Source organism: Acomys minous (genome assembly GCF_964271855.1).
Source record: "Acomys minous genome assembly, chromosome: 10".
Taxonomy (NCBI): Eukaryota; Metazoa; Chordata; class Mammalia; order Rodentia; family Muridae; genus Acomys; species Acomys minous.
Window position 1 is genome coordinate 42092445 of NC_140491.1, and position 23192 is coordinate 42115636.

General features: G+C 42.6%; 1 long non-coding RNA gene across 1 annotated transcript in view; it reads right to left on the reverse strand.

The window, feature by feature from the left end:
* Positions 1-11319: 11319 nt before the first annotated feature.
* LOC311606924 overlaps positions 11320-23192 on the reverse strand; it is a 65807-nt gene continuing 53934 nt past the window's right edge. Inside the window, exons 3-4 of the long non-coding RNA XR_014782467.1 lie at positions 15433-15542; positions 11320-11494 (exon numbers count right to left, since the gene is read on the reverse strand). This is a non-coding gene — a long non-coding RNA (uncharacterized lncRNA). The remainder of the gene's footprint in view (positions 11495-15432; positions 15543-23192) is intronic.

Genomic DNA, 23192 nt, shown 5'->3' on the forward strand with positions numbered 1-23192 from the left:
AGCAGTTATGGGGGGGTTACAATAAGCGAAATGTATGGGTACAGATATGTACTCAGATTCATAAACCAGGCCAGCTCTGGGATTTAAAAGATCCCAGACGGTAAGAGGAATAGGTTCAGAAAAAATGAAAAGGAAACAAAAAAAAAAAAAAAGGAAAGGGAGGATAGAGAAAGAAAGAAAGAAAGAAAGAAAGAAAGAAAGAAAGAAAGAAAGAAAGACTGTAAACAGTAAAAGGCGCGAACAGTAGGGGACAGTGTTGGCCTGCCCCAATGACCTGCTGTACTACATAGATAAGAAATAGCTGTAGGACAGGGTGGAGAGGTGGGCGGAGATGTGAGATAATGAAATCGCTAGAAGATAAGGTTGGTTATAGTGGGTAAAGAAAACAGGGTGGAGATAACAGAAAAAGAGATTGCTGGTCTGAGTGGGTTGGTTTTTTTTTTTTTTTTTTTTTTCATCTTCTTGGCAGACGCACTGATTTTTCTCCTTGGCGCTGGCCCAGGCGGTATAACCTGTTGATTGTTAGTGGTCCTGTTCTTCTCTAGTGGCCTCCCAGCAACTCTTGTTTCTGGAGTTTTCCTTACTCTATCTGTCAGCTACGAATAGATAAGGCAAACTCAGTTTATCAGTGGCTGCTGTGTTCTGATAGGAACCTGTGTCTGGTGGCTGATCCGTGCCCAAAGCACTACTTAAGTCCCAGAGCTCCATATATCCTTGTTGGAACACTGATGCTGCCCTGGTAGAAGTCCCTGGGAACCCTTTCAATGAAATCCCTGCTGGCACTACTTTTAGAAGTTCCCTGATAATATTTGGGGGGGGGGGGAGGTAAGCTAAAATCCATCCATGCACAAGCTGTTACCAGCTTCAGTCACCAGCAGGAGAGCCAGTCTGATGGTAGAGAAACTTCGTGAGTCCAATGGTAGAAGAGGTTTGTTGTGGTACTGAGAAAATCACTTCAGAGACAGGAGAAGTAACTAATGGAATAATAAGAAACTATCAAGGTCTCCTTGCTTTCTTACTTTGTAACCAGCCATTTGTTTCAGTGCTGCTTCTAGTCGGCCAGCTTACCCCAGAATCCGTATTACTTCCTTTGAGAACTTTTGCTCAGATTCATAACCCATTTTTAATTGGGTTGTTTGTTTTCTTGGTCTTTAGTTAGTTATGTTTTGTTTTGCTTTTTCAGTTCTTTAAATTCTAGACACCAATCTTTTGTCAGATGTGTAACTGGCAAATATTCTCTTCCATTTTGGACCCTCACTTGACTGACAGTTTCTTTTACTACAGAGAAACTTTTTAGGTTTAATGAGACCCCTTTTGTCAATTGTTGGCTCCATGCTTGTGACCTCCATAAAGATGAGCTAAAATAAACCTGAATTCTTAATAAATTATGCAATCTCAGAAATGCTGTTACAGCAACAGAAAGCAGATTAAGCAAAGGCACTTATATTCAGGGGTGTTGCACACGTTCTGCAGAGGTCAGATAAGTGTCAATGTTTTCAGAATTATTTTAACGTGAGAATTTTATCACTCACGTGAGAAGAATTTGGCAACATTGAAATTTGCATTCCGTTCGTCCTGTGTATAGCGGGGTGAGAGGACATGGTACTGAACCTTGAGGGACTTTGTTCCAGCCAGCTGAAGCTTTTATGGTTAAAGTATGGGCACTGGCAACTATGCCGTGCTCAATAGGCTAATTAAAGAGTCAGGTCATAGTGAAGTTGAGAGGGGAGATTATTTTCTTTTTTTTTTTTTAAATACATTTTTATTAATTTATACATATTACATCTCAGTTGTTAGCCCATCCCATGTATCCTCCCATTCCTCCCTTCCTCCCACTTCCCCCCTACTCCCCTCCCCTCCCCTAAGTCTGTGTCTGAGGGGGACCTCCTCCCCCTGAATATGCTCATACGGTATCAAGTCTCTCCTTGGTGACCTATTATCTTTCCTCTGAGTGCCACCAGGCATCTCCATCCAAGGGACATGTTGAAATATGGGGCACCAGAGTTTGTGTGAAAGTTAGATCTCCTTCTCCACTCAACAGTGGAGAATGTCCATCGGCTAGTCCGGGTAGGGGTTCAAGGTTTTTACTGCCTATTTTTTCCTTGGCTGTTGCCACGGTTTGCGGAGAGGGGAGATTATTTTCAATGTGGCCACAATGAGAAAAGCCCAAAAAGAGAAGTTGAGTGATCCCTGAGTCCCATCCTTGGGGTGCTAGCTGGAGCTTTAAGTTTAGAGGGCAGGACAGAGATACAACTAAGCTGTCCTGGGCAGCGTGTGTTCCTTCCTGTCATCGCTGACCCTTAGTTCTACTCCACAGTGTTGTGCAAAGCAGTCAGAACTGTGTGAGATATTTTTTTTTCCCTCTGAGAGACAGGCTCCTCCTCTGGCTGGCAACAGGTTTCATTCTTTTCCTTCTCATAGCATGAAATTCCTGAGGAAACCGCAACTGCTTGGGATCTGTTGTTTGCATACCTTGAGGAGGGACAACGTGTCTCATTTTAGCCTCGGCCCTGTTCCTGCCAGGATGGTTGCACTATTAGTCCTTTTCGGTTTACCGAGAATAGCACCATTTAGAGAGGGTTCCAAGGCAGAGTGGAGTCCAAGGCTTGTGCTCAGAACACTGAGGTGTGGAGAGCTGATGAACTGCCAGGTGAACTAACCCTACTGCTTATCACAGCAAAATGTGGGCCGTTTGAAAGCCACTCTTCCTAGAAACCAGAAAAATCTAGCAATAGTGAAGAAGTGCTAACCCCAAATCCATTTCCTAAAGAAATAATTTAGCCTTCAACATTCTTATGGGACACAGGAACAAAAACCAGTCTTCTATCTACACTAGGTAAGGAGGTGCCTAGATTTGAGTGAAGGCTCTTAAGGGTCACTCCCTGAGAGTAGTGGCCATCAGAGGGGCCTTCTGGAAAATATAATACAGCTTTCAATAACATGGTGAATCCAGTAATTCAAAGCTTTTACTCTGTTTGATGGCGGCCTTTGGTTAGGAATGTTCCCCAAGCACCCTTGCAAGAAAATATTTTCTGAGAGAGCTGCTTTCATGACATACTTTCTATTAATTCTGCAAATACTTTTGAAAATACTCTGATAAACATGGAAAGATAACCATGGTTTGTATGAGACAATAGGAAAGCACAATCAAGAGAAACTTTAAAAACTTTAAAAGACTGTCAGCCAGCTTTCCGTTAGGTTGACAAAACACTTGAGATAATTCAAAAATAAAAAAGGTTCGTAGGGATTCCTAGTTTCAATCCATGACTGATCAGTCATGTTACTTTGGGCCTGTGATGAGATAAAAACACATCATGATGGTAAGGATGTGAGTGTTCATAATGATCACTTCATGACAGCTGAGAAGAAAAAAAAAGTTAAAGAAGAGGAACCAGTATGTCACAGTTCCTTTCAGTGCTGCATTTACCCATTAATATGAAACCTCCCAGTGACCTCCACATTTAAGGATGTTACTACATCCTAATAGCACCATGCTGGAGACCAAGCCTTCAATATAGGATCTGGGTAAAACACCTCAGATCCAAATCATAGCCAATTTGCAGAAGAAATCATCACAGGATAAAACGCGTCACCAATTGTGTATGTTCCTGGGAGGGTATAGGTATGACTCTAGTTGAGACTCCCAGTAGTAAGGGTCATGGAAACTGAAGAGGCCACCCTCAAGCTAAACAGGACTTCTAGTAAAAGGAGGGGAACATCAACCTACCCACAAAAACTTGAACCCAAAATTTACCCTGTCTACAAGATGAGCAAGGATAAAAGATAGGGCAGATAGAGCAGAGATTGAGGAAATGTCCAGCCAATATCTGGCCCAGCCTGAGACTCACCCCATGGGAGAGACCCAACCCCTGACATTATTAAAGATACTCTACTATGCTTGTAAACAGGAGCCTAGCATAGCTGTCCTTTCAGAGGCTACACCCAGAAGCAGATTGAAACAGATGCTGAGACTCACAGCCAAACATTGGCGAAGGGCTGGAAGTTTTGTGGAAAAGTAAGGGGAAGGATAGAAGGACCTGGAAGGAACAGAAGCTCCACAAGAGACAAACAGAGCCAACTAACCAGGGCCCAGAGGGGCGTTTAGAGTCTGAAGCACCAACCAGGGACCATTCATAGACTAGATCTAGGCCCCCTACATAGATGTAGCCAGTGGTCAGCCCAGGCTTCATGTGGGTCCCTAGTAAAGGAAGTGAGGGTTGTCTCTGACATGGAAATTGTTGCATGCTTTTTGATCCATCCACTCAAGCAGCATACTGAGGCCTATACAGCCTTAAGACTTGTCATTATGACTTACAACCAAGAATATTCACCCAAGTGGCATAATTGTGCAAAGCCATACCCAGTGTCCACATCCAAACAAGGCACCATGGAACAGGTGCCACAGCACAATGGACACACAATGAGATCAAACCTCCTCAGCCAGCCTTCTACTGAAGAAGAAACTTATTGATAAAGTCTAGTTTCATTTGTTGAGACAAGCTCACATACTTACACATATAAACACTGAGAGAACCGCACGACAAATCAACCTCAAACTCCATGTGCGTCGATATCCATACTGGGATTATGAAGCTGTCGAGACAGCTTGGTCAGTAAAGCACTTGCCTTGAAAGCGTGAGGACCTGAGTTAATACCTCAAAATCCACGTAAAGGTGGTGCGCTACCCAGTGATGGTAAAACAAGAGGTGAAGACAGCTGATTGACTCCATGGAATCTCCCTGGTCCAGCCGGTTTAACTTACTTTTCAAAGTTCCAGGCCAGTGAGAGGCCTAGTCTCAAACACATAGCAGAAGGCACCTGGGAATGTCACCAGGGGTTGTTCTCTGACCTCTGCTGATCTGCCCACACATGCACATATATACACACACTCATGTGCACACACACATACACACACACACACACACACACACACACACACACACACACAAAGAGGTGTACATTTTTACCTACCTTGAACACACAAACACTCACATTGTTTCTTAGCACAAAATACTCCTAACTCCTCTAAGTAGTTACCATGGGAACTTACCTGTTTCTCAGCTAGAATTTCTGCACATCTTCACTGGGGATTAGAAACACTCACCATGCTGCCCTGGGGTTCTGAGAGGGTAATTCTCTAAAAGCTGCCTGTACTTCAAGCAGTCTCTTTGTGGAAGGAGTGAGTTGGCTCAACAATGACTTGAAGTCCTCCCAGCTTTCGTTTGCCTCCTCGCACAATGAGGAACAGTGCGTCTCCTGCCAGCAAATTCATGATTTCGCTGAATTTCCCTATTATGTGGAGGTTATGCTCGCTGTTTCTCTTAGCCAGAAGAAGTCACACATCACACACTCTTTCCGTGTCCCACATGAGTTGCAAGTGGATTAGTTAATGCCACTTGTGCATGCCGTTAGCTAGCTCTTTCCACACACTCCCTTTCCTATGAGCAGCTCCACCCCACTCTTTGCTAGTGTTGGCTCTGCTGTCCTAAGGCCTGAATACTTTGGGATTTCTCCTTCTAGACTCTGTGTAGATCTGTCTATTCATTGTGTTAGCCTGAAAGGGCCCAAAACCTTCTGATACTTATGTGTAGCCTTCCTTCTGGGGGCACACAGGCACTCATGACAACAGTAGAACTGAAATTTGGGGTGGCTTCCGCTTCCTTGTGGCTGGGTGTGGGTCAAAATGGAAGTATCCAGTTTTTCCCCTTGTTGCCTCTCTCTCTCTTGGCCCAGGCCAGACCTTCAGCCTCCTGTTCTCATTGGCAGGCCCCTTGAAGAGCACTCCTAGCCATTCCAATTCTCGGAATTTGTGTCTGGTATTTGCTGTGACTGATTGTCTCTGGCCACGAGAATATTAACACTTACATTGTCATCAGTGCCGTTAACAGAGCTACATCAGTACGGCCCAAGCTCCACCACTGACAGTTACTCCGCTAATGACTTGAAAATGGTACTACTGTTGCAACTCATGTTTTATAAATGAGGAAAGAGAGATGGGAAGCATCAGTCAGCCAGTGAGCGAGCAGCTGAGAGCATCTCACACCCGGGCCTGTGTTCTTCCTCCTCCATCCAGGCTCCCGCCTCATTAAGGTGCCTGTTCGTCCCTAGTTGATACCACAACAGACCTTCATTACAGAAGGCCCACAGAGGTTTTGAGGTTGAAATCTTATTTTCTTCTTTGGTTCTTTCTATCATGGAAAACGAAGGATAAATGCTTTCTATTTGGTGTAAAGATAAAACCACAAAGCTAATCTTCAAAGATAACAATGACTATTCCCCTTTCACCCCAATATAAAACTTGCTGAAAAGTATCGGGGAAGAACTCACTGAACCATTCATTCCAGGGTGTGCTGCCTCCAGGGCAGGAAAAGGAGAAGGCAAAGAAGGCAGAGTGGCTGGCCTTGGTTTCATGATCAGAGCTCACCTTGGAGAAGCAGGAAGGCTCCACGTTGGTTTGAAGTGTGGCTGGGTCACCCATTAAAAGATGAAATAGATATTCGCTCTGAACCACCCACAGCTACCACGCTCTCCTTCACGGTGTCATTTTCATCAAACTTCTTAGCATGCCACCCAGCCTAGCTGAAACAATGGCAGAGTGAGAGACCTTATCCAAATAATGTGACAGCAACGGAGTTGCCAGAGGTCAATGCACAAGGAAGCATACCTACCCACAAATGTAAGTTGTATGCATACATGCTACGTACCTGCATACATACGGAATCTAATCTTTGTATGGGGTTGAGTGCCTACCCCACTTATATATTGTCCTCCAAACCATCCCAAATGTCCTATCAACTCTAACAGACACTGTCTAGTCTCTAGCCACATGACAGCCGAGTGTGCACTTGCACGTGAGATATACTTGACACAGCAGAGCACTTTTCTCACCCACAGAGGGATCTCCCTGGGTTGATGCTTAGGGGACCTCCGTTGGTCATCGCTGTGATGCCATTTATTGATCTGCCTAACCTCAGTCCTGGATACTCACATATTTTCACTAGTGCCTCTGTCACTCTTCCTACAAATGCAACCACTTACTGGAACACCATGGATAGAATGTTTTTATGGATTCACCCAAGTGTCTGTCTGCTTTGGAAAATGTTCTTTTGGTTTTTTTGAGACAGGGTTTCTCTGTGTAGCCTTGGCTGTCCTGGACTCACTTTGTAGACCAGGCTGGCCTTGAACTCACAGCGACTCACCTGCCTCTGCCTCCCAAGTGCTGAGATTAAAGGCGTGCACCATTACACCTTTTATTTATGTTGTCTATGCAAGACAAGTGTCAAAGCTCTCACAAACTCTGGTTATCCTGACAGCGCAGGTGGAATGGAGAGACAACCCTACCAATAAAGTCCTTGGCAAAGAGAGACAGAAGAGAGAGATGAAACCATGCCTATATTCACAGTACAGAAGCTGAGAATATACATATTCTAAAAGTTTTTCTCTTTTGTCCCAAGATGTCAGCTCAATTTCTCCATGCAAAGTTTGGATTTTCTTTGATGAAATTCCAGCCTTTTCACCCTGTGCTTTGAACTTCTCAGTACCTGTGAGCCACAAAGCAGCACGGACAAATGCCTATCCATGCAACATGGTGCATTATAGGAAGCTTAAAGCACGTTTCCCTCTGGGCACCATAGAGTTTCTTTTCAAAGAAATATTAAACCAGCAGTCTGCATTCCAGTTTGTAAAAGTATTTTTTTTTCACAGGCTGCCAAGAAAGGATGTGTTGCCGAGGCAGCTTACTGGTAATTAAAACGTGACGGCCCCTATCACAAGACAGCCTCAAATGTTTCCTACAGAGCCCTATAGTTTCACAATCGGGAGCAGGTGCCAGGCCTGCTTTGGCTGCCACTGAGCAGGTACCCATGCTTGGGTCAACCTTGCCAGTGTTGGCAGCAACTCTAGCTTTCAAAAGTCGGCCACCCAACTACACGTGACTGCTTTTGCTTAACAGAACACCTGTAACATAGTGGAAGCCAGTCACAACCATGTGGAATTATCAAAACACAAATAATAGCAAACTGTGGGGTAGGGGCTGGGGAGCAGGGATGGCCCCCTCCAGCTGGCATCTTCTCAGGCTCATTGGCGCTGCCTACCGTGGAGAGTCCTTGGCAAGAATGGATTAAGCAGCCAAGCAAAGGCAAAATGAACAACTCTGGCTTCAACTGTTCCTCTATTAAAAAAGGCTTAAGCAGGTGGTGATGTCCAAAGAATCCCAGCTCAATGCCATGGTGAGAGGGAGCTGCCTGAACTGAAAGACACTTGGCAAATGAAGGCTTTCTACACTCCTCCACCCATCCTCAGTCTCTCTACAAGACAACTGCGGTTGGTTTGCCCCCACCCGGGAGATGAAACACTTTGTGCAGGCATCTTTCCCACAGAGGTGCATTGCAGGAAAGTTTGGGAGCAAGGCCACATGCGCCAAACCCAAAGCACATTTCCCATATGAAACACATTCCATTCAGGTCACAGTCCTACACGTAAGAGTCTCAGAGAAGGACTGTTGGCCATTAGAACAAATTCCCCAACTGAGAGAATGGTTTGCTGTACAGCCTAGCTACTCACATCAATGAAGAAATCCATGATAGTTAAGGTTTCATAGACTCCTTTCATCTGGAAATTTTTCTAGAAAAAGATTAATCTGAAGAGTCTTTGAAGAGAATGCTCTTCCTTGTTCTTTCTGCCTGTCTGACAGGTGACCTTGGTCAAAGGGAGAGGTGCTGTGGAAAGAGTTCAGCAAATGTTTGGACTTGCATATCTCTTGTCAACACAAAAGTTCCAGTGACCGCATTATTCGCTTGCAAGGTATCTGACTGATGCTTTTTGCACGCGCTATTGTTTTCATTATTTCTAACTAAGCCTTAGTAACAGTTATAGAGTACATCCATAACTCTAAACAATTCTAAAACCTCACATCAGTGTCTTTGTCAGGCCATTATGTTGTTATGTTACTTTTACTCCATCTAGCCTAGTTTGGCCACGTTGACTTGGTTAGCAAGATTTTCTGCTGTCAGAGAGTCCTTCAGACACTCCTGGGTTGAACTTCTGTACACATTTTGAATCAGAGATATTTCTCTTTTTGCTCATGCTACCTTTCCTTCCTTTTAGTCTCTTCCTGTGTAAAATTCTTCCTATCTTTTACTGCTCTTAGCTGGCTTGCCACCACACCTCTCCCTGATGGCTCAATCTCTGTCCAGAAGTCAGGTCACAGCCTCTTGGTTATTTGTGCTCGTGTCCCTCACCATTAGAGCAGTCTCATAAGTGAGCCGCTCAACTCTGTCACGTCCAACAATATCCTTTCTATAAAATAACCATTTTAGGGGCTGATGAGATGGCTTAGTGGGTAGAAGCACTTGCTGCCAGGCCTTATGACCTGAGTTTGCCCCCACCCTGGTCACACATGGTTTGTCAGCCTCTCTGTCTCTGTCTCTATCTCTGTCTCTCTCTGTCTCTCTACCTCTGTCTCTGTCTCTCTCTGTCTCTCTGTCTCTGTCTCTCTCTCATATATGTATGTGCATACATACACAAATAAATATTAAAATAAATGTTTTAGGTATCTACCCTACCATTTCTACTGTATAAAATTTCCTTTCTAACAATGTAATCTACTAATATAATTTCCTTAATATGTATGATGAAGTAGTCATAAAGTGAAGAAGTAAAATCAAACATATAGTAAGTATATAGTTTAAATCACATTTTATTTTCAATAAAATTACATTAAATAGGTCAATATAATTAATTTATAATAAAATACATAAAACAATTTTAATATATAAGGAACTAGTTATATTCTTGTACATCCTAACAACAAATGTTTAAAAGTTTAAATTTGCAGAAAGCAAGGAAGAATCCTCTTTTGGGATGGCTAGGTAGCTGTCAGGCTAATCCTGTTACAGATAACAATAATGATAATAATAATAATAATAATAATAATAATAATAATAATAATAATTTTGTGTCTGGCTGCATATACTAAGCAGCTATTTAACATTCTGGAGAATAAACAAGAGAGGCCAAGACAGGTAGAACAATGGGTCTGTCCTGGCTGCATTTCTCAATTATAGGATGCTGGCATGCGGGTGGCACCTGTCTCCATGGTACAGGATGGCTAAAGCTTGAGCAGAAAACCTACATGCCAACTTTTAGGTTCATATAATTTATGCTACCTCAGTCTCTGAAAAGTGAAACATATCCCAAGAGGGACAGAGCCAGACAAAGGAGTCTAATACATGTACATTAGCTCTGGCTGTGTCCCGAGCCCCAGAAACCCCTGAGAATGGACTTTAAATTCCCTCTGAAGAGATACAGTCAGCAATGTGAATCTAGCCAAGCTATTTGTGTTCTAAACGAAATTAAGAGTCTTTAAAAAGATATAATAAAACCCAAGGTCTCCATATCATAATATTCACAATCCCTGGCTACAGCACAAAATTATTCAGTGTACAAAGAATTATACAACACAACCAAAAGAATTCAGCTCATGATGCTCCAAATGCTGATTTAAGTGGATGAGGACTTCAAGGTGTATATTACATCTGTTCTTGGTAGCCTAATGAGAATATGGTTCTAACTTATGAACAAATAGATCACAGCAGAGACGCAAACAAAATTTGTTGATATCCTTTTACAATGAAAAATTATAAAATTTGAAATAAAACACCAAGGGATGAAATTTACAGCCAAATAATGATTGTCACAAAAGGATTCATGTGGCTTTTTTTATAGAGCCCTTTAAATCTGATTGGAAAACTCACTACAAGCTTGAGGATTTTTTTTTTTTTGGAACTGAATTAAATATTAGGACACACATGCCCTTGGAGTCCTGAAGAAACGAGGCAAGAGAATGGGAAAAATCAGAATCTCTGAGAAGCAGATGAACCAAGCATAAGAAATTAAGGAAAAGGAAAGAGAGAGATTATAATGAAGAGAGAATAATAACTGACAAGATAGGGGAAGAAAGCCTAAGGTTGCATAAAATGAAAAAGAGATGGAGGGAACCTATTGGAGTAGGGAAACCACATCGTAGCAACCAAGGCGGTGGAAGTGAAAAGGAGAGAGGACCCTTGATGCTGTCACAGGTGGGCCAATCCTTCAAGGAACGGTGTTACCGACCACAGCCTCAGCAATAACATCCTACCATAGAAACAAAGTGTGGGGGGTGCATGTGTACTCCTAGACAGCACACTTCTTATTCAAAAGAAAATTAGGGAATGGGATTATGTCTAAAATTTGATCCCTGGCTTGCAGAAGCAAGCAGCCATACTGCTAACAGGCACGAACATGTATGCAACCTCTGAGAGCTGTGGGCCGCTTCTGGCTTAGAGCCAGCAGGGAGACTCAGTCGCGCAGGTGCAGAAAGCTGGATGTAGGTGCCACATGTACCTCAGGTGAGAAGAGGGTCGCAGGCTCCAGAGCAGAGTGCAGCACAAGCAGACTGATGCCCAGTGAGAACCTTGGTGAAGACAAGCCAGCCTGGATTTCTGTCCTGTAGAGCCTAAGGGGAAATAGTAGTGGTGGTGTGAGCCATTCTTTGGAAAAAAACTCCTACTACTTTTCCTTATAAATGTATCTTTTTAGAAAAATCTTCTTAAAGATTGATGGAGATTTTATATCAGATCCTATAAGACAGTTTCCATATAATGATATTCTAAAGGACATTAATTTACAGAAACAATGGAGTCTGTCAGAACTTTCAAAACACTTTACTTTTGCATTGTGTGGGACTGACCTATGAACAGCTGTTCAGTGGCTATTTCAGTTAAGACCATATGGCTCCTCAGGCAAAATGGCAACTCTAACCAGACTCAGTTTCCCCAAAAGTTCCAGCAGGAGGCACCATGCTCACTAAGAAAGTGCCATTACCCGTGGGAAGGAATACTCATGTCATACCCCTCACCTGAGACCTCCACCCAGTCACGAGCCTCAGCTGTGTCCCTTTGCTCCTTTTTTTTTTTTTTTTTTTTTTTGGTTTTTCGAGACAGGGTCTCTCTCTGTGTTAGCCTTGGCTGTCCTGGACTCACTTTGTAGACCAGGCTGGCCTCGAACTCACAGCGATCCGCCCACCTCTGCCTCCCGAGTGCTGGGATTAAAGGCGTGCGCCACCACGCCCGGCTGTCCCTTTGCTCTTTAACTCAGATGTCAAATACCTTCCCTGCATTCTAACTCATGGCAGCTCCACACTGCTTTGCCCGTTTGTCGAGGGAATTTGCTGTTTTGTTTGTATAGTTCACAACATATGTTAGCTTTATTTAAATTCAAAGGTCTTAGTCTTTGCTCCTTGTATCTCACCTGCCACTCCTACACATTTGCGACAGAATGCTTCATGTCAAACGTATGTACTCCTTGGGTCGCTTTGACTGGGTGTACCCACTATCCCCACACTGCAATAAGCAGACCTTGTTCTTGGTAAATTAAGCTTTCGTTGACTGCAGCACATGTATTCATTTACTCTTTTCACTGGCAGCTCTGGAGCCGTGGTGAGTGGTGAGTGTTTGTCACAGAGACTGCCTGTGGCTCACAGGGCCTGGCGTGCTTACTATCTGGTTCTTTTCAGAACGAGTTTGCAGCCTTCTGACCGCATTTGGTTTGGTTTTGGTTTTGGTTTTCTTTTTCTCCCTCCTCCATTCAGATTTTTATGCAGGGTTTTTGTTTGTTTGTTTGTTTGTTTTGCATTATCCCTTTAAATAGACATACTGGGGGGCTTTCCCTCTCAAACCCATATTTCTGTTCTATCCTCAGATATTTAGTATAGTTTGGATAGTAAATGTCCCCCAAAGACCCAAAGTCATATAGCAAGGAAGTGGCAGAGCCTTTAAAAGGTCCTTAGGTCATGGAAGAGATGCCTTTGAAGGAGACTGTAGGGCTCTTATATCTCTTCTCACCTTCTCGGGTCATTAGGTAAGTGATCTGTTTCATCATGTGTCCTTGTCATGAGATGCTGCCCTCACAGGAGGCCACGAGATCTTGGGCTGGAACCTCTGGGACCTTTATTACAAATAGCTATGCTATTTTTCCTTTACAGGTTAGTTGCCCTAAGGTATTTTGCTAGAGAAACATGAACCTGACTAGTAGCATATACTTCTGATTTTCTTTTGTTGCTCATGCTTATAGCTTAGTTATTAAGAAATTATCTAAATTCTTTCCACTCTTTACACCTCTAACTGTATGTGGCAGTGCATTTCTCCTTCCCTCTCTGGTCTGTCAGTCTGCTGCACATCTGTACCACAGTGTTGTTACTGAATTGCCTATAATGCTACATTGATTCCTTTTTTTTTCTAAGAATTTTAAGGCCACTGCTCTGGAATATCTCAAATGGATAGATTTTGCTCTGTTTATTTTTGTTTCTTAGCTTCTCCATTACTGCCTAGTGGTAGGAGAGTGTAACCCATGAGATCTGTCAATTCAAGATCACAGTGAGTTTTTCTGTGCATCCTGTGATATGCTCTGTCTTGGTAAATATTGTATAGGTATATCCTTTTTCTTTTGTATTGTTACAAAAAAATATAGATGGTGTACATATAGTATGTCATGTTTTATAGAATTATGTTTCATATGTTTTGAGTAATGTAGATGTCAGTATCATTTTTCATCAATAGGAGATACTTTGATCAAGGTAATAATCTTTTTACATTTTTAAGATTCGATTTCTGTATATGAGTGTTTTGCCTGCATGTATCTACTTACCATGTTCATGGAGGGCCTGTAGAGTCCAGGAGAGGATATTGGTTCCTGTGTATCTAGAGTTACCTGCAGTTGTGGGTGTTGGAATGAAGCCCAAGTCTTCTGGAAAAGTGTCCAGGCTCTTAACCACTAAGCCACCTGCACAGCCCCGTGATGCCTCAATCAGGATTGTTTAGCTATATAGCCAAATTTCATTCAAAAACTATCTTTGTTCATTTCCATTTTTAACCTTTTGTGTTATTTAATTTAGGTATTTGTTTCATAAAAGAAATGCTATTAAATCATTTTCAGACCAAATTCATGAATCTTTACTATTGTTCTATGCTTGTTAAAATGTTAACAACCCCAAGACAAAATTTTTTGTTCAACACTGATAAATAACCAAAGATAATTATTTTGGAACTTTATTTCCCCTTTTCTCTACCTGACTATCTCCATCTAAGACTTTAGTAACCATATTTTTTAATACTTTGACTTTTTCCTTCCTAAGAGTAATTTATTAATAACTCTTTAGCCATCAATATCAAACAGGAGAACAAATGAGAAAGTGGGGGGGGGCGAGGACAAGCTTCTAATCTGCTACGTTGGGCCAAAGCTGTGAATTCAGCTGTATTATATTTGGGGAGCCTGGAGGCTGTGACTCAGGATTCGTACCACTCCCAACGTAATTTCCTATTTGGTCCTTGGTCTTTGTATCTCTTCCTTAGCACTCAAATTCCCATCCACAGACAGCAATGGTTTGTCCCTGGCCACATAGCCACACTCGGGCTGGCACTGTAAAAATCTAACAATTTTTTCCCTGCATTATGGGCTCAAAAACTTCTCTCACAGCCTTAGGCCTTGTGACACACATCTGTAATAACAGCACTTAGGGAGCCAAGGCAGGAAGACTGCACATTCAAAGCCAACCTGGTGTGGTGTGGTCTTACCTCCCCACCCTAGTCTCTTACAGATGAGTCAAGAGAGGCAAGTGTTTGAAATTCTCTCTTTTTCACCATCATTGGTTAATTAAATCTCAGCCAGCTGTAGAATCCCTGCAGGGAATTGATGTGCATTGCAACAATTGTGGGCCGAGCAGAAAGTAGACAGGAGGAAGAAGCAGCCAGAGCCACTGCACAGGCCCTGGAGGAATGGAGGGTGTTGCTACCAGCAGGAGCTCAGAGCTGCTGGGCTTGATGGTCCCTATCTCCTTGGTTGGAAGAGCTGCCCATAAATTCATCAATCCTCCTCATGTGAGCTAGATAGGGCTTCTTCTCAAAGGTCCTTTCCCTTAAACACTCTGACATGTCCTGGGGTTCCTTCTCCCCAGTGTACTGATGGTTATCCATCATCCTGTGTTGTAGTTATTATAGGTCTCACTACTCTCTGGTCTGTTTATTTCCCATTTTCCTCTGTAGAGCCAAGACTGTCTTGTCCATTGCTATATTCCTGGTACCTGACCCAGAATAAGCATTTAGTAACATCTGATGAGCACATAAGTGGATACGAGCCAATAGCAGTTGGCACTTTCTCCTGGCAGCTGATGAAGCCCAGTGTCTACATACTTGTGCTATCTACCATGACATCACAATGCACCACCAGCCCACAGAAGGTGGAGCTGCTACTAGAGACTGGTTGCTCTCATCTTTCCCATGGTTGAGCCATCTCTGCACAGCAGTGTACTGTACACTGTAAACAGGAAACTTAACTTAACCAGCCACTGTCTTCTTCCATGAATAAAATAGTAACAGGGCTTGGAAACATGTACCATACCTGCTCATAGAGAGGGAAGGATTGGGAGTGAGTGTTGCAAGCTTCTGTGCCTTGAAATGTCCTTGTTCTCATGAATCCAGAAACAGGGACACAGAAGACCATGGCCATACCTGGAGCAAAGAGATTGGGCATTTTTTTTTAACCTTGGGTGTCCCTGAGGGAGCCTCTGCCTCTCCAACATCCCTTACTTGAAGACAGAAAGATCAGATTCTGATAATACAAGGCCTTTGCCTCCCCTTTCATGTCCAGAGCTATTGAACATGTGGTCCCAGTCCTACAGCCGAAGATAAAAGAACAACTGGTGAGCTCTTCCTCCCTTGCTTCATTGTGGTGTGCAAGTGCCTGGAAGGCTTCTCCTTGTCAGGAGAGGGAGCTGCACTCCCTGAAACTGTCACTGGTCTAGAGGCATACTGTCCCTAAAACAAGGGAAGGGAAGCCAAAGAATCCTGGAAGAAAATGGGCAGGACTCCTGGATTCCTCTGTGGAGAACCCAGCTGAAGCCAGCAGACTTGGATGCATCCTCTAGTGCTTTACAATAGCTGGCACACTGGTGAGCCACAGGGCATTGAACTGACTGCTACTCCTCACCACACCTGTGCTCACATGTCTCCTGTAGGCTAGGCTAGGCAAGGGGGATGGGTCAGAGCCTAGAAATGCCACTACTGTCCTGACAAATGTGGAAATAGATATAATACACCACCAGGAATGCAGGGGAGCTTGGAACTTCAACTTCCAGTAGGTTCTTATTGCATCCGTTTCCTGGTCATCACCATAAAACAAATCTAAATCAATGGACAGAGGCAAATTTAGACCAAACTGTACACGGACAAGAAGAATGGGTTCTAAATTTCTGCATCACGGGTAACTACAGTCTATGGTAGTGTATGGTTATTGCACAGGACCAGAGATGTCTGAAGGTTCCCAAGATGTAGAGATGATAATGTGTAAAGTGATAGAAGTGCTAACTACTTTGATTTCATTAGAGATGATCATGATGATGCCCCATATGTATGGATACCATGTTTTATTTGGGGAACATCATTTGGTACTGGGAGTCTCCAACTCTCTCTGTCAACCCAAGATCTCTATCATAGAGCAGAAGTTGACAGCAGACTTTCCAATGCAGGTTCCTGGGTCAGCCATCTTCCTTCCAGGCTTCTACATAAGACCTGCCCTTGGCCTTGACCACACCAAGAACCAAGACTTGAGCCAGGAATGGTGAAAGATGCCTTTAATCCCATCACTCAGGACGCAGAGGTGGGCAGATCTCTGAGTTTGAGGCTAGTTTAGTCTACAGAGCAAGATCAAGGACAGCCAGGGCTACAGAGAGAAACACTGTCTTGAAAAAGAAAACCAATAAGGAGTGAAGACATAGCTTAGTGTGGCTAGCACCCAGATGACATATCCCCACTCAGAATCAAATTTCAATTCTATGGAGAGAAAAGAGCTGGTCTGCAGAACACAGCAGACTGGCATCTGTGGAGGCTATTGTCAATTACACACAGGCACTGATGCCACGAAACACCTAAGTTTATAACATGAACAAGGGTATTCCAAGGGAAGAGATTTAGCCTCCCCACTCTGAGGACTATACCTGACACTCTGTCAAGCAGGAACACTGCTGGCTGTGAGCAAGTTTCTATGATTGGGGATATCACATGGTAGGGAGAAGGTGAGGGACTTGTTTTAATTAGAGGTTATCATACATAGCAACGATTCTGTGTTTCATTCCACACTACACATGGAGTCCCTTGGGAAATTCCATCTTTTCTACTCCTCAGAGGTATCAATAAAAGGATGGCTCCATTTCCCTCTATCATCAGACTTGCTGTTCCCCTGCCATAATTTATGGAACAGTAGGTTGTTGGCATTCCTTCTGAAATGGGATACATGGCCACTTCTTTTAAAATGAGAAGGAAAAAAACTCAAGAGCAGAGAACTTGAAGGAGAAAAACAATGAAAGCCCAACATTTAGAATAAAATATAGCTTCTGGGGACTCATTCCTAGTGAGTGTTTTTATTGGGTTTTGTTTGTAAATCATATTATTTGGCCAACAAGTTTTAAAAAAGCCAAAAATGTTAGTTAGGTCATTGGTGCTCACTGACGTCAGATATGTACTTGCATTAGGTGGCGGGAAACACATAAAAAAGATTTAAGTTAAGGTAAAGACTAGTTGGAATAAACATGGTCTGAAACTACATATTTTATAGTTAACCTGCTTCTCTAAGGCATGACTCTCTTGGGAGCCACTCCTGATAAAACATTTTAAAAATCCCTTTTCATATTAGACCTTCTCAATGATACAAAGGCCTCAACTTTAGACCATAAGCTTTCCTCAATTGTTTTGATGTTCTTGATTTGAGCTTTCCTCAAACCAATTTTCAATGGTTCAGAATTCTGATACTTATGCAGGGGTGCCAGGGCCCCAACAGTTTATGATGATGGCTGACGCATCTCTCCTGTTACCCCTTTCTCTTCAGCTGTAGGGATATGCCCTAGCTTCTGAAAGTCTTCACCTAATAAAGGATATTTCTGTACAGCTTAAGGTTCGTCCTACCCATCTATAAGAAAACACCAAAGAACAGCCAAGTCTTCACAGTGATTTACAGTGAACATGAGCTGTTCCTAGTTCCCAGTGTTGACTGGAGATCCAGAGAAAGAGTAAATGGATATTCCAGAGTGTAGAGGGACAGAAGCAAAATGGAAGTTAGGTGGAGAAGGAACAGTGAATAACATTGTTGCATTCACAAGATAAACTTTAGAGAAGGAGGGAGGTGAGAGAGAGGAGAGGAGAGAAGGAGGAAGTGGGTAGAGAGGGAAAGGGAGAGGAGGAGGAGGAGGAGGAGGAGGAGGAGAGAGAGAGAGAGAGAGAGAGAGAGAGAGAGAGAGAGAGAGAGAGAGAGAGAGAGTCTTTGAAGAAAATTCCCAAAAGGTTGATGTAACTTCCTCTGAACTGAGATGGGTCTTCTCCCAGGATGCCTTTCTGACTCCCGGTCCTGCCTTGCAGAGCTAATCATCCTGATGGACACTATGGTGTCCTGACTTCATCCCTTTATCATCCTTGCTTATCACATCTTTTTCAGTCAGTTCTCTCATCTCTCTGCTCCCTAACTCAGCTCCTAAGGACCAGGAGTCATCCCCATCGCCCTCTTTGGCACTCAAGTTTATGGATTGTGCATTTAATTGGAGGGATGGAAGTGAAGAGCAACAAAGGAGAAAGGGGGAGCAGAGCAAAGAGTAAGACAGAAGCCTTCCCGCTTTCCAGGGCCTCTAACTCCCATCAGACAGTAGGTAAATGCAGCTTTTAAAAACCACAGCCTTTGGGATTTTAATTATATCCAACCAAATATATGGGGAGCATCTTAGCATCCTTCATTATTTATACTAGTATAAGAACTGCTCAAAAATCAGATCGCATGCTAGCAGTCTAATTTATACTCTCATGTATTTGCAAAGTGAGTATCTTTTAGCAATCAACTCCCCAACCAAGCTGTGCTATAAATCTGGAAGCCAAGGCAAGGGAAGGACAGTTATCAAAGCTGCCCTTAAAGGACACAATCAGTGCAACCAGGAGCTTCTGCCAAGTGTCTAGTTTAAAGACAAGACAGACATGTCAAGTCAGGTATTCTTATCCAATGATGAGTACCTATTGGAATATAATTCCAATAATTAGGAAAAGGAGATGAGAAAGCTGGAATTTTTCAGGTAACTGAGTGCGGCCAAGAGATTCAAACATTAAAATTATAAAAGTGCACATAGGTGAGTATTGGCTATTTATATCCTTTCAATTTAGCATTTTGAGAAATGACTCTTACTTCATGTGATTTTAGCATTTGAAAAAAATAACTGAGTTCCATTTTCCATAACCGAAGGTAAGTAACTGCTAACGGCCCAAGGGGCCCTGAGGACACTCATTTCCCACAGGCTACCAAGAAGAGACTTGATACCCTATGAGCATATACAGGGGGAGGAGGTCCCCCTCAGTCACAGTCACAGGGGAGGGGAGTAAGGGGGAAATGGGAGGGAGGGAGGAATGGGAGGATACAAAGGATAGGATAACAGTTTAGATGTAATATGAATAAATTAATAAAAAAATATTTTTAAAAAATGAAAAAAATAAAAAAGTGGATTCTGTGTCCTGTCCATTCTGCCAACTGAACCAGAAGCAAAGGCCATGCCCACACATCTGTAGTCCCAGCTCAGCGTCATGTGATAAATAGAGAGATGAACAGGGGAGGTACAATAAGTGAAAAACTTTTCATTTCTTCACACACAAGAACAACCCACTGTCATGGACATGCTCACCATGTGTCCTCAACAAAAAGCACAGTGTGCGCATGAAGTAGACAAGAGCTGTGTGACATAAGAGACCACAGACTCCTGCTAGCTCCCACTGTCCAGGTGTACGGCTCACCATGATGGCCAATCCCAGCTGACCACAGGACACGGGAAGCAGGCAGCGCTCATCCCTTCAGGACACACACAGCACCTCTACGCACAGGTACTCTTTTCCGGCTCCTTTTCAAAGGGGAAACTGAGCCATAAAGGCTTGCCTAGTTCAACCATGATGTATAGCTGTGAAATGGCTCTGCTGGGTCTGAGCCAGCAGTCTGTGTACTTAGCTTTTGAACTGTACTGACATTTGTCTGGTTTAGCAATCAGTTCAGAGGTTAGCTATTCTCCAAGCACCCAGGTTGTGTGCATAACAAACACTGATAGGTCCCAGGTACATTTGTGAATGTGTGACTGAGGCATGGGAATTTTGTCGCTCGTAGAGCTTTATAATTCTTAAGGGGGGGGGGGTTATGTCTCAGCCACATCTGAGCCCAGCTGCCAAGCCAGCTTCCTAAGAAGATGACATTTAACCTGCGGCTGACACTTGCTGGGTAGGTAGACATGGAGGAGAGGGGGGTCTAGAAACAGAAGCACATGCAAGTCCCTACATGGGAACCCCTGCTTCTCTGAAGGTCCCCCCAACAAGGCTGATGGCAGTTGCCTAGGACACAGGGGGAAAGTAGAGTAAGATTGATAATTTCTTATAAAGCATACAAAAGATTTTACGGATCATGTGTTAAAAACACAGGAAGATAGCCACAAGAAGGGTCTGAGGAGAAAAAAAAAAACTTTAAGCATGAAAGCTGAAGAGACAGACTCCAGAAAGCACCATATTGTTCAAAATATTTTGCAAGTGAGGAGGCCTGTTCTGTCTGGGTTCCCCTCACCACAGACAAGGGATACTTGTAGTTTCGCTCCCTGCTTGTCCTCCTTGTCAAACAACATCACATTTGTTTTTCTACTGAGTTCCTCTCTTGCTCTGCTCTCACCCCCATGGCCTCTAAAATGGACGTGGGGAGAAGAACTTGGCAAACCATGGGACTATCAGAGCAAGGCAGTCCCATGGGCACTCGCTGCCTTAGGAGTGTTATTTATGGTCTGCATCAGAAGTGTTCCATACAAACTCATGTTTTGAACATGTGATTCCCCAGTCAGTTGCCCTGGTTTGGGGAAGTAATAACCTTTAGGAAGTGGGGGTCTAGCTGGTAGAAGTAGGTCACTAGGCATGTACCTCTGAAGGTTATTACCTGTCCCGTAGCACTGGCACTTTCTCTGATTCTTGGTCAGCCAGCACACGGGGAGTCTGCCATGTGCTCTCACTGTCCTGAGCACACCACAAGGGACCGAAACCCTCAGAAATGAATCAAAAGAAATCTTTTGTCTCAAAAGTTGTTTTTTTTTTCTGTCAGGTATGGTCACAGTAATGTGATAATAATAACAGTAGTTAATAACGATAAAAGGTGGAAATGTGTGCTCCTAGCCCACAGTCAGAGTGACACTCAGGACGGTTTCTTGGAAAGTCTTCACAAAGACACAGAATGAGTGTAAATCTAGAAGCACATAAACTTTGTGCAGATCTGCCTCAGAAATGGACTGAAAACACAGCAATGGTAGACTTTTTCTTTTTACAGAGTCTGACACAAGTCAACACAATAATGTTAACAAAAGCATAGTATGATTTTCATGTCACCACAAATAGGAGTGTCTGAATACTCACCCACTGTACATGCACAGGTGAAAAAAACATATGAAACATTTTTGAGGGAATCAGACCTAAGTAACACAGAACTGTAATACCAGAAGGAAGGGTGGAAAGAGGGTAACTCCATGGTAACCCTGCTTTCCTGTGAGAAGGGAATTTTTAGACTCCAATATTATTACTAAAAGAATCTGGATGTTTTGCTGGGCAGAAGAAAGAACTAAGATCAGTCAACTCTGATAGAGTTTGCAGGGTAGAGTATCAAAAAGATGGAAGTTAGACAGAGAAGCAGCACAGCGCTATGCAGGTGTGCACCCCTGCACTCAGGTAACATTCAGTTGCACTCAAATGAAATGCCAAGAGGCCAGCACAGAGAAACCACAGGAAAGACTGGGAAGCAGCCAGTTAAACAGTTCTCAGAGCCCACACATCACTCCAATTCTGCTAGCAGAAGAACAATGGCTTGGTTGTATTCAAAGACATTAAGACGTAGCCCTTAAAGGTTCACACATCAATGTCATGCTGAAGTTCCTTTATCTAGAACCAAAATGAAATTAGTAGACAGATAAGACATTAAAGAAAAAATTTATAAGACCTAGTCAGTAGACCATAAGTCACATACACACAAACACACACATACACATGTACAAATATATTCATATATAACATGTACTCATATACACAAACATATATATACACATATGCACTCATATACACACCATACATACATGAACACATGGCCACACACACATATATGCACATGTACATGCAGTCGTATACACACATGTACACAAGCACACGTACACATACACATCTGTGGCTGATTTCGAAGCAATTCTTCTCAAACTGAAGCATAGACTGAAATCACTATACTATTTCAGTTCAACAAGTTCAGAGGGTGGCCAAAGAACCTCTGCTTTCAAAAAGTCAGTGTTGTTCATGAAATTAAAAACCCAGATGCTGTACCACTTCATCTAATCAACTTACTACACACTCATACATCAAACCCTCACATTGAAATTTTGTCAATTATACATTTTCATAAAGTCAGGGAAAAAAGATGTAGGTACATATGAGCTATATGAAACATGTTTTGAGGATGGACTTCCAGCTATGTTATAAATAAAAGGGATGGGGAAGCCTATGCCACATAGATCTTAGTCTTGAGAAACCTAGGAGTGATGCTGTCTATACTGTAGACTTTAAAACTAGATACTAGAAGGAGGCAAGCAGGGACATGAAGATAAGGGATTAATTCATCACAAAGAAATAGATCTTTAAATATATATGCACCTAATAAGGGTTTTAAATTTCTTGACACCCCTGAAGGGACCAAATAGACACATCCACAACCACAATTGAGGATTTTATCATATTTATTCCCAAAGCTATTAGAGCTGTTATATATTATATCATTATATTAATATATAACCAATTAATTAATATGTTATAATAATTGTGTATTATATTAATTATATTATTTAATTAATATTATATCATTAAACAGAAAAAGGGGACACACTCTAAGCTAAAAATGTGTCCATTAAAAAAAATAAACAAAGAGACATTGACCTCTAAAAACAAAACAAAACACTAGCTATACAAAATTCATTTGAAGAACATCTCTATTTGTGTATCTGATTTAGAGTCCACTACCTACCCATGTGTACCACTGTCAGAGAAGAGCCACAGTTCTGGAAAAGAATAAAAGAGATTTGAAAAAGC